This window comes from Ambystoma mexicanum, chromosome 10 (genome assembly GCF_040938575.1).
Source record: "Ambystoma mexicanum isolate Mex_15411 chromosome 10, UKY_AmexF1_1, whole genome shotgun sequence".
Classification (NCBI taxonomy): Eukaryota; Metazoa; Chordata; class Amphibia; order Caudata; family Ambystomatidae; genus Ambystoma; species Ambystoma mexicanum.
In genome coordinates this window covers 1,687,318,207-1,687,326,609 of record NC_090932.1, presented here as the reverse complement: position 1 = coordinate 1,687,326,609, position 8,403 = coordinate 1,687,318,207, and the positions used below count along the sequence as shown (strand labels likewise).

Here is an 8,403-nt window from a genome sequence, read left to right as displayed (position 1 = left end):
ACACACATCCATTGCACATTTGAAGGATAATAAACCTTTGCGGTCAGCAAATAACATCATTGAAGAAGGACAGGCATTAAATCACATGAATGGGGTGCAACCTTTGGGCTCACTGGTAGAACATACGTTAGACATCCTTAGTTGAATATAGCCAGTGCTGGATACAAGCTTAATGACCCGGATATAGTGGCTTATTGGAAACAACATGACATTTTGTTACAAGAAATGTGGGCTCTGGAGGATTTGCAATTAGATGGGGTTTGTCTCTTTTTTGGAAAAGCCCTCTAAGAAGAAAAGGGGACGCTGCTGTGGGGGTGTGGCAATACTGATAAAGTCTTCTGTGAATTAAGGAAGCATAAACTAATTCTCATTATATGCAATATGTGACCTCATGCCTGAGCAGGGAGACACATCTTAATTATCAACTTCTATAATAGCCCCCCATGCTGCGCATACCAATAAGCTGGGGACAAGGACAGATCTAATAGTGGGTATTATTTTGGACTGCCTTGACAGTCACACAGGGCTGTTTTTGGGGGGTGATGTTAATGTCAAGTTGTGTAATGGTATACCAGTAGATCTGTATGATGGATAATGTTTATAGAATCGTTGAACCGCACCTGCTGGACAACATGACATGTCCCAAGGGTTTACAATGGGGCATGTGGCTGTTGGACTGGGCTGTGCGTTCTCTAAATGCCATATTAAATCTGACATACCCGGTGCACTGACATTGAAGAACACATTTGGGTCATCTATTATGGATCACTTTTTTATGCATGTGTTACATTGGAAGCTGATTCTAGACTTTAAGGTGGTACAAGAAATCTATAGCGATCATTTCCCACTAAGGTTGACCCTCAGGTGGCAATGTCTCCGGTTGATTCCACCTGGACCTATGTGAAGGAAATACGGTTGAAATGGACAAAATGTGATCCTATGATTTTTCAGCAAAAAGCGCTGTCGTGGAAAGTAAACCTTGTCTTATCAATTCTTGATGTAAATACATTTTCAGATATTCACGTACCTGATGGGGTCCTTGACCAATTTCAAGTTTCACAAAAATAGGGAGTCAGGTTGGCTTGATGAGTCCTGTAGTAGTGTAAAAACAAACCTGCTGGGGGTGCTAAAGGAGCCAGCTAGATAAGGGGGAGATGTTACTAGAGTAAGGGCTGAGTACAAATCAGCTGTGAATACTAGAGAAAGGTTGCTGGATATCCAGAAGCATTTCTGGGAGTTTGTGGCAGGAGGCCCCTCATACAGGAGAGTACAGACATCCATGGAAAATCAGGGGGATCCTTAAGAGTGAATCACTTTCGGTCCCTGTATGATGGCCCTGAAACCGAGGGTATGAGGGGAGGACGAGGCTCCCCAATTCAGCTTTCAATAAGTGATGTGAAGAATGCAGTCTGTCATCAGGCGCCAAACTGAGCACCAGGCCTGGACGCAGTGATGGCGGACCTACATAAGGGGGAGGTAGACCTGTGTGCCCTGATACTGACTATATGTTTCAACTCATTCCTTGAAACTGGGATTTTTCAGCAATCCCAGAAAAGGGCCACCATATATCCAATATTTCAAAAATGGGATTGCCGTCCCTCACCCTATAGACCAATATCCTCAATGGCTACCTCCTCTAATATTTTTGCTCATATCCTACTGAGGCATGTTGCGGAATGGATATCTACCCACACAATGGCCACAGATCTTCAATTTGGCTTTATGCCAGCTTTGGGGACCCAAGAAAGGGCACTTCATTTATATGTGGTGGGGACGCACTCTGTATTTGTTAGGGGGAACCGATTTACCTGGCGTTCATGGACTTAAGCACCGCCTTTGACAACGTTCATAGAAGGGAATTATGGCATGTGATGCAGTACATGAGTTGCCCAACTGAATTATTGAGGATTTTATCGTTGATTCATGAGGGTAACAGTGCATGCGTGCGCTTTGGTTACCAGGGACAGTGCACCAGGTATTTTAAGGTGGCATTAGGTGGCATTAGGAGTTCACCAAGGCTGTATTTTGGCCATTGTTTTATTTACATGATATATCAACGGCGTTTATTTGATAAGGCATTGGTTGACTCAGGGGCAGATTGGTAATAAATCATTCCTGCTCCAGCGTATGCCGATGATGCTGTTCTTCTTGCACGCACACCCAATGCTCTTCAGAAACATATCCATGTCTATATTGACTTCATGTCAATGTTAGACCTACAATAAATAGACCAAGTCAGCAGTGATGGCATGTGCAGCTGGGAGAGTAAACAAACTGAAGATGCGTAGCGTACTCAGCAATGGCTCGGTTATCCCGCAAGTGACAGAATTTGATTATTTAGGTGTTCACTTCTCTGAAAACTGGAAAGAGACAGCACATATACACAAACAAAATAAAAAAAATGAGACAAGCATAAGGAGGTGTATCACGTTCCATAAGGATGTGCCAAGGGAAGCCGCTTGTAATGATTTTGGAAGTGTATCAGGCACAGACCAAAGCAACAACCAATTATTGAGCCTCATTGTGGAGGTTTGAGAATGTATTTGCACTAGAGATCACAGAAAATAGCTTCCTTAAGAAATTGTTGGGGTTGCCCTGCTCGACATCTAATTATGAGGTGCATGCAGAGCTTGGAGCGATGAGTGGCGTGGAGCCCCGCTTATCTACGGGCTGAGCATTTGGTGAAATCCGAGAGCTTCACTGACCCAAGAACTAATTAGAAATCTGTTGCACGGTTCCTTTTGGAGGAAGATACTGTGGTTGAAATGTATACATGGCTTCTTAAATCAAGTTAACATTATTAACCTTCAGTGCCCGGGGGTTTGCTGACTATGGAGGGGAGGAACTTCTATTAAAAGTGTATACAAGAGTCCATTATGGTTAGATGTGAACCTATGGGGCTGTTGTTAGGTTCAAACAGGAAGCCTGCTATCATATCAAAAATAGGTGATTTAAAGCCCTAATTTGTGGGATGAAAAAGCCCCTGGATGCAAGAAATAAACAGGCCAGAGTCAGTTATGAGGACTCGCCAAAACACCAGACCTGCACAGACATGAGGTCTGACATAAGGCCTTGTGAACTCAATTCAAAAGGAAAGGAAATGTGCTGAATTCCAAAATATGGAGAGGTGCGCAATAACTTTCATGAAGGAATGACACATGGCAAGAACATTTTGACAAATCCATGAAGCGCTCTACTGATATTTCCATGAAACAGCATTCCACAGAACCCCCAATGGCATGTCAGATTTGTGTTCAGCAGCTGCACTGAGATTTCATGTGTAAATTAAATAAAATGTCACTTTATTTTTCAATCTATACTAATAATATTCTCAGCAAAATGTTCGCCAGAGTGTCAAAATGTGAATTTTGTTCCTGCCTATAATCAGCTCATCCCCATGCACAATGTTTAAGAAACTTGAATGCATACAAAATTGTGTGCCTTAAGGCCATTTAAAATGCATTTCTATATGAGTTACATGCTGTGAGCTTGAAAGGCTTTGTGCTGCGGGGCATTTCTTCAAGAAGTACAATTAAACTTCAGGCCCTCCTTTGGTTGCCTTGGAGATTTGGCCCTGGTTGTCTTCATACATCGGGACCTTGCCTTAAAAATACAAGAAATAAGATACTCTTAGATGGGAAATGCAGGGCAAATTAGATAAGGTTGGGTGTGCTCTGCAACACTGGTGACCTGCAGGTCATAGGCCTCTTAAAAGTAGATTAGCTTAGTCATTGGCCCTCATTACGACCCTGGCGCTAAGGGGTCTGCGCCAGCGTTAGCTGCGCGGACCCCTTACCGCCAACTACGAGTTCCCGGAGCGCCATGGTCATTTTTCCGCCCGCTTTTTGCGGGCGGAAAAATCCATGGCGCTCTGGGACCTTGGTGTTAATTACGCCACCGTATTTTACGGTGGCGTAATTAACTCCTTCCCCACTCCCATTGAGCCCTATGGGGCCGAAATGGGAATGGGGAAGGGTAAATGGGTCAATGGGGACTTACCGCCCCGCCGACCTCGGAATGGGGCGGTAAGTCCGCCATCCGCCATGGCGTAAAGCAGGGTTGTCCAACATACGGCCCGCGGGCCACAATGCGGCCCTCCAAGCCATTTTATGTGGCCCGCGAGGCCGTATGTTGAACAACTGTTCAGTAAAAAAAAAAAAAGTAAAAAAAAAATGTGCCTGTGCGTAAAAGTGTAACTTCCTCTGGTGACCCCATGGGGTCAACAGAGGTAGTTACAGTCCTCAGCCACGACGTGTTAATTTGTTTATTTATGCAATGTTTGTCGGATATCCGACAAACATTGCAGAAATAAATAAATTTGTCAACCCGGCTGGCACATCAAAACGCTGGGCGCTTCTGCCAGCTGCGACCAGGGAGGCTGCAAAAGGAGCACCAGCGTACTGGCGCCTGCAGAAAAGGGAAATGGAATCTCATAGGGCCAGAGGGGGTGAGGAAACCATGGCAGCCTGGAGGGCCTGCACAGATGATTGACTTTATTTTTTATTTATTTATTTAATTTGATTTAGTTGTTAGTTCAACTTTACAAATTTTTTTTTTTTTCACTTTTTTTACAGATGAACAAATAAAATCAGTATTAAGTTACAACATTTCAAATTTCACACCATATTTCATCATAGGATCATCTCATATGTGATAGTTCATAAGTTAAAATCCATGACAATAAATGAAATAAAACACTTGTGCATATATGACATATGACACTTTTTACATAGTTTTACATGTTGAAATGTCAAGCGCTTCATGTGACGTAAGTATATAAAGAAGGAACTTCTCAGTTACTAGGGAATCACCTTATTGAGTTCTTTGGTTGTTATTTGCAATCTTTACCACAAACGGAAAAGCCAAATCAAGCAATCGCATTGTCGCGATTCTCACTGAAATCTTTCTGGAGTTAAAGATTTCATGCCATATTTCATTCAGCGTGTGATAAGCAAGATTCCAGGCTAAGCATTCAGCTATTTTTAAACGTTGAGGTACAAAGGCTTCACACTGCATAATAATATGTTCCAAAGTTTCAAGAATCGATCTATTAGAGCAGAATCGACAATAACTTAGCTCTTTAGTTATGAGGCCTCGTCTTAGCAAGATTACGTTGACAGGCCATAAATTTAATTGAAATCGTAGTGTTTTTTGTCTCAGGCTCAAGGATGGACATCCAACTAAGTAGTCTGCCATTCTTCGCTATTCTTTATGACCAAATAACATCCTGTTAAAATTTTTTAATTTGGAACATTTGTCTTGGGTTATAATCCAATCAGCCTGGAAAATTTTGGTTTTTGCCCGGTTCGGATTGGTGAGTAATATTTCAATAGAGATTTTTGCCGCCACAAGGGCATCTAATACATGGGTTCTCCATTTTAATGGAAAAGAATGAGATGATGTTAGAAGATACTTTGCTAAGATGGCTAGACAGTCTTGTTTGAATAGACCCATTATGCATTTTCTTAGCAGAACACACATTTTCCAAGTAACCAATGATTGGATTGATAACAGACCAAGTTCAAACCTAAGCAACAGACTAGGGGTGCCATTTGGTAGATTAAGGATGGTTTTCCAGAATTTAGCTTCTAATTTGGTTAGGCAGTTGGAATTGACTTTACCCAACCCCCCCCCCCCCCCACACACCTCTGCGTACCACGGCTGAAACGCTCCAGAGCCTTCCTAAATTCAACGTGGGCTTCATTTGGAAGCAGGAACACACGGGGCCACAACACATTGGGAGATAAGCGGCCACAGGCAGAAACTGCAAAGAATTGATGCCGCCAGGAGCATTGTGTATTGGAACAGCAGAGGGAAAGCAGGCGTGACCCCTCGACACGGCAGGTTGTAAATTATACGACAACCACATTTTAAAGTGCATAGCCATCTGAAAAGAAGAAAGGGGAATACCGTGTGTACACAGCAAGCTGAAACCTCACTGGAACACCAGTTGCACGGCGGGCATACCCCATCGAGTTCTCTGGCACCTGAGCCAGCACAAAGGGTGACTGAAAGACCCTACCCTTTTGGACATACTACGGTTGAGCAGTAAACTACACTTAACTATGGCAGATGGGGGGAAAAATGTATAAACACACGCATGCGGAATAAACGCCATTTTCTGTATCAGCTCAGGCACAATTGGAAGCAGGACAACACAGAGCTGAAAACATTGGGCGCAGGTTGGTGCACAGTTCATAACAGAGATCTGAATAAGAATAACAATGTGACCAACACATTTTTTGAACAAAACGCGGAGGAAGAATGCTGCCCCGACTCAAAGCACAAGCGGCGGGGAAAAGGAACACCAAAGGCTAGCGCACAATATGTTACCCTAGTAGTGCCCCAATAATACACTGTAACCTGCAAATGGGCTTCAGTGGGCCACCTGCCAATGTTTCTGTAAGTTTCTTAAGAAGGTTACACATATTTTATTCAGATCCACATGGGGGGTGGGGTGGGAGCTTGACATATCGCAGATGGGAGCCCCAGTCCCTTTGCCAATTCAGTCCTACACCTTGCTGTGATGTATGATATGATAGGTTATTTATAACGTGCTTAATACCCATGCAGCAGTGATCCCAATCATAAAAGTAAAACAGGCAAGCCCAACAGGTATAACTTATTTTCACTCTTTTGGTAGCGCAGTCTGAGGGCAGCCTATACCCTTCAGGAGAGGTGTGAGCTGATACAGTTGCAACACAAAAAACAATAGTACTATGTTCACAAAATACCTTAGTTCTTGTCTTTCGGATCTCATCAGAGCCAGGCTTCTCAGCATCAGACCAGGAGCATGGGTGCCTTTGCGCTGGGCTGGGGTCAAGTCGGAGAGCAGCAGCCATGGGCCCCAATGAATGGGCCCCAATGATGCAGTTCTGTTTGGCAGTGTTGCTGATTTGCGGGTAAAAAACGCTGGGAACAGTAGGCCATGCCAAGTGGATGGCACTGGAAGACTCGGTGACCTCTGGGCCCGGACAAGGGAATACTTGCCTTTGGCGCTGTGCAGGCTCGGCTAACACAACACGGCATATGGTTGCGGCAAAGATGTCAAAGCTTCAGCATTGTCATTGAGCAGAACTCTGAGATTCAGGGGTGGTGGAGCGTCGAGGTCCAGGATGATTATGATGGTGTCAATGGGCCCAGCGCTGAGCAGCTCCGCTCAGGAGGGCCATGGGCCAGTGTGGGGCGGACAGGCCAGTGGGCAGACTGCAACAGGCCTGCTTGAACCATCCTGCGATTTATACAAATCTCGGGCCGAGCAGGGCCTGATGGGAGAAAGGAACTGCTACAATCTGCTCTTCTGCTGGGCTCTGCCTGCCGGAGCATCCCCCTGCACACGGGACAGGCAGCTCTGCAGACGCTCAGAGCTTCCGGGGGGTGGGGGCCGGGGCTGGGTCAGGGCCTGCCTTCTCACCCTCGCTTAGCGGGGCTTCCAGAACTGGCCCAACCCCTGCCCTATTGCATGCAACTCATACTTAACTGGCAGGGGAGAATCTGATCTCAAGGGCAGATCTCCCAGGGTGAGGTTTACCCATTGCACATCGGATTTGCTGACCCCTGCTATGTCCCCAAATGCGGGATACACGACTGCATTATTTCTGGTAGTGGGGGACTGCGTTCCTGCTCTCCCCCCGATTTATTGGTGAAAGAAAAGGTAAAGTGTGCACTAGGCCTGCTAGGTTTCATACTTTAAGATTGTGCTCACATTGCGTTTCTTCAATTAGGTTCACCTTTGGGTGATCGCTTTTCCACATTTTATCTTTTGAATAGAATTATGCTTCTTTCATCACCACAGAAGTAATGTATATTACAGAGATAAGCTGCCATATGTATTGAGCACACTGTACATGCTCAGGCAGCATCAATCATGCTTTGTACAGGACAATGCTGGCCAAAATTGGGAACAGCCAGCATAGACAAGTTGCTACAGAGGCATATTTTGGGTACAACCAGCATGACAATGTGTTACATCAGTGACAGTGCTGTCTTACACTGTGGACACATTGATCATTAAAATGTGTTGTGTTGTAAAATGTTCTTTTCTGCTGTTGGTGATATGGAATTTTCATGTTCCCCTTTAGGACTGATTGTAAACTTATGGCTTTTTGGTCACCTTTTCTGCTGTAAAATGCACCATTTCAACCCCATATTTGAAACAAAATTCTTGGGGGGAAACCCCCCCAAACCCTCCCTAGATCCTTGTAGCTCCCTCGCTACGCTCGGTCGCCCCCACCATTTCAGAAAATTATTAACACACAGACACTGATAGAAATCACAAGGAACTAACCGTTGATCACTGCCCATGACACCAATAGCTATCTTTGGGACTGCATAGCTATCACTGCCTGTGATGCTATTGTGTCAAAGGTCACACAATATCGCTTTTTAATATACTGCTTTATG

The 8,403-nt window shown here is 44.6% G+C and overlaps 1 non-coding gene across 1 annotated transcript; it reads left to right on the top strand.

Moving 5' to 3' along the window:
- The first annotated feature begins 7,471 nt into the window (after window positions 1-7,471).
- Window positions 7,472-7,633, top strand: LOC138496222 (U1 spliceosomal RNA). Its single transcript, XR_011277760.1, has one exon. It is a non-coding gene; the product is annotated as a U1 spliceosomal RNA (small nuclear RNA).
- The last annotated feature ends 770 nt before the right edge of the window (window positions 7,634-8,403 follow it).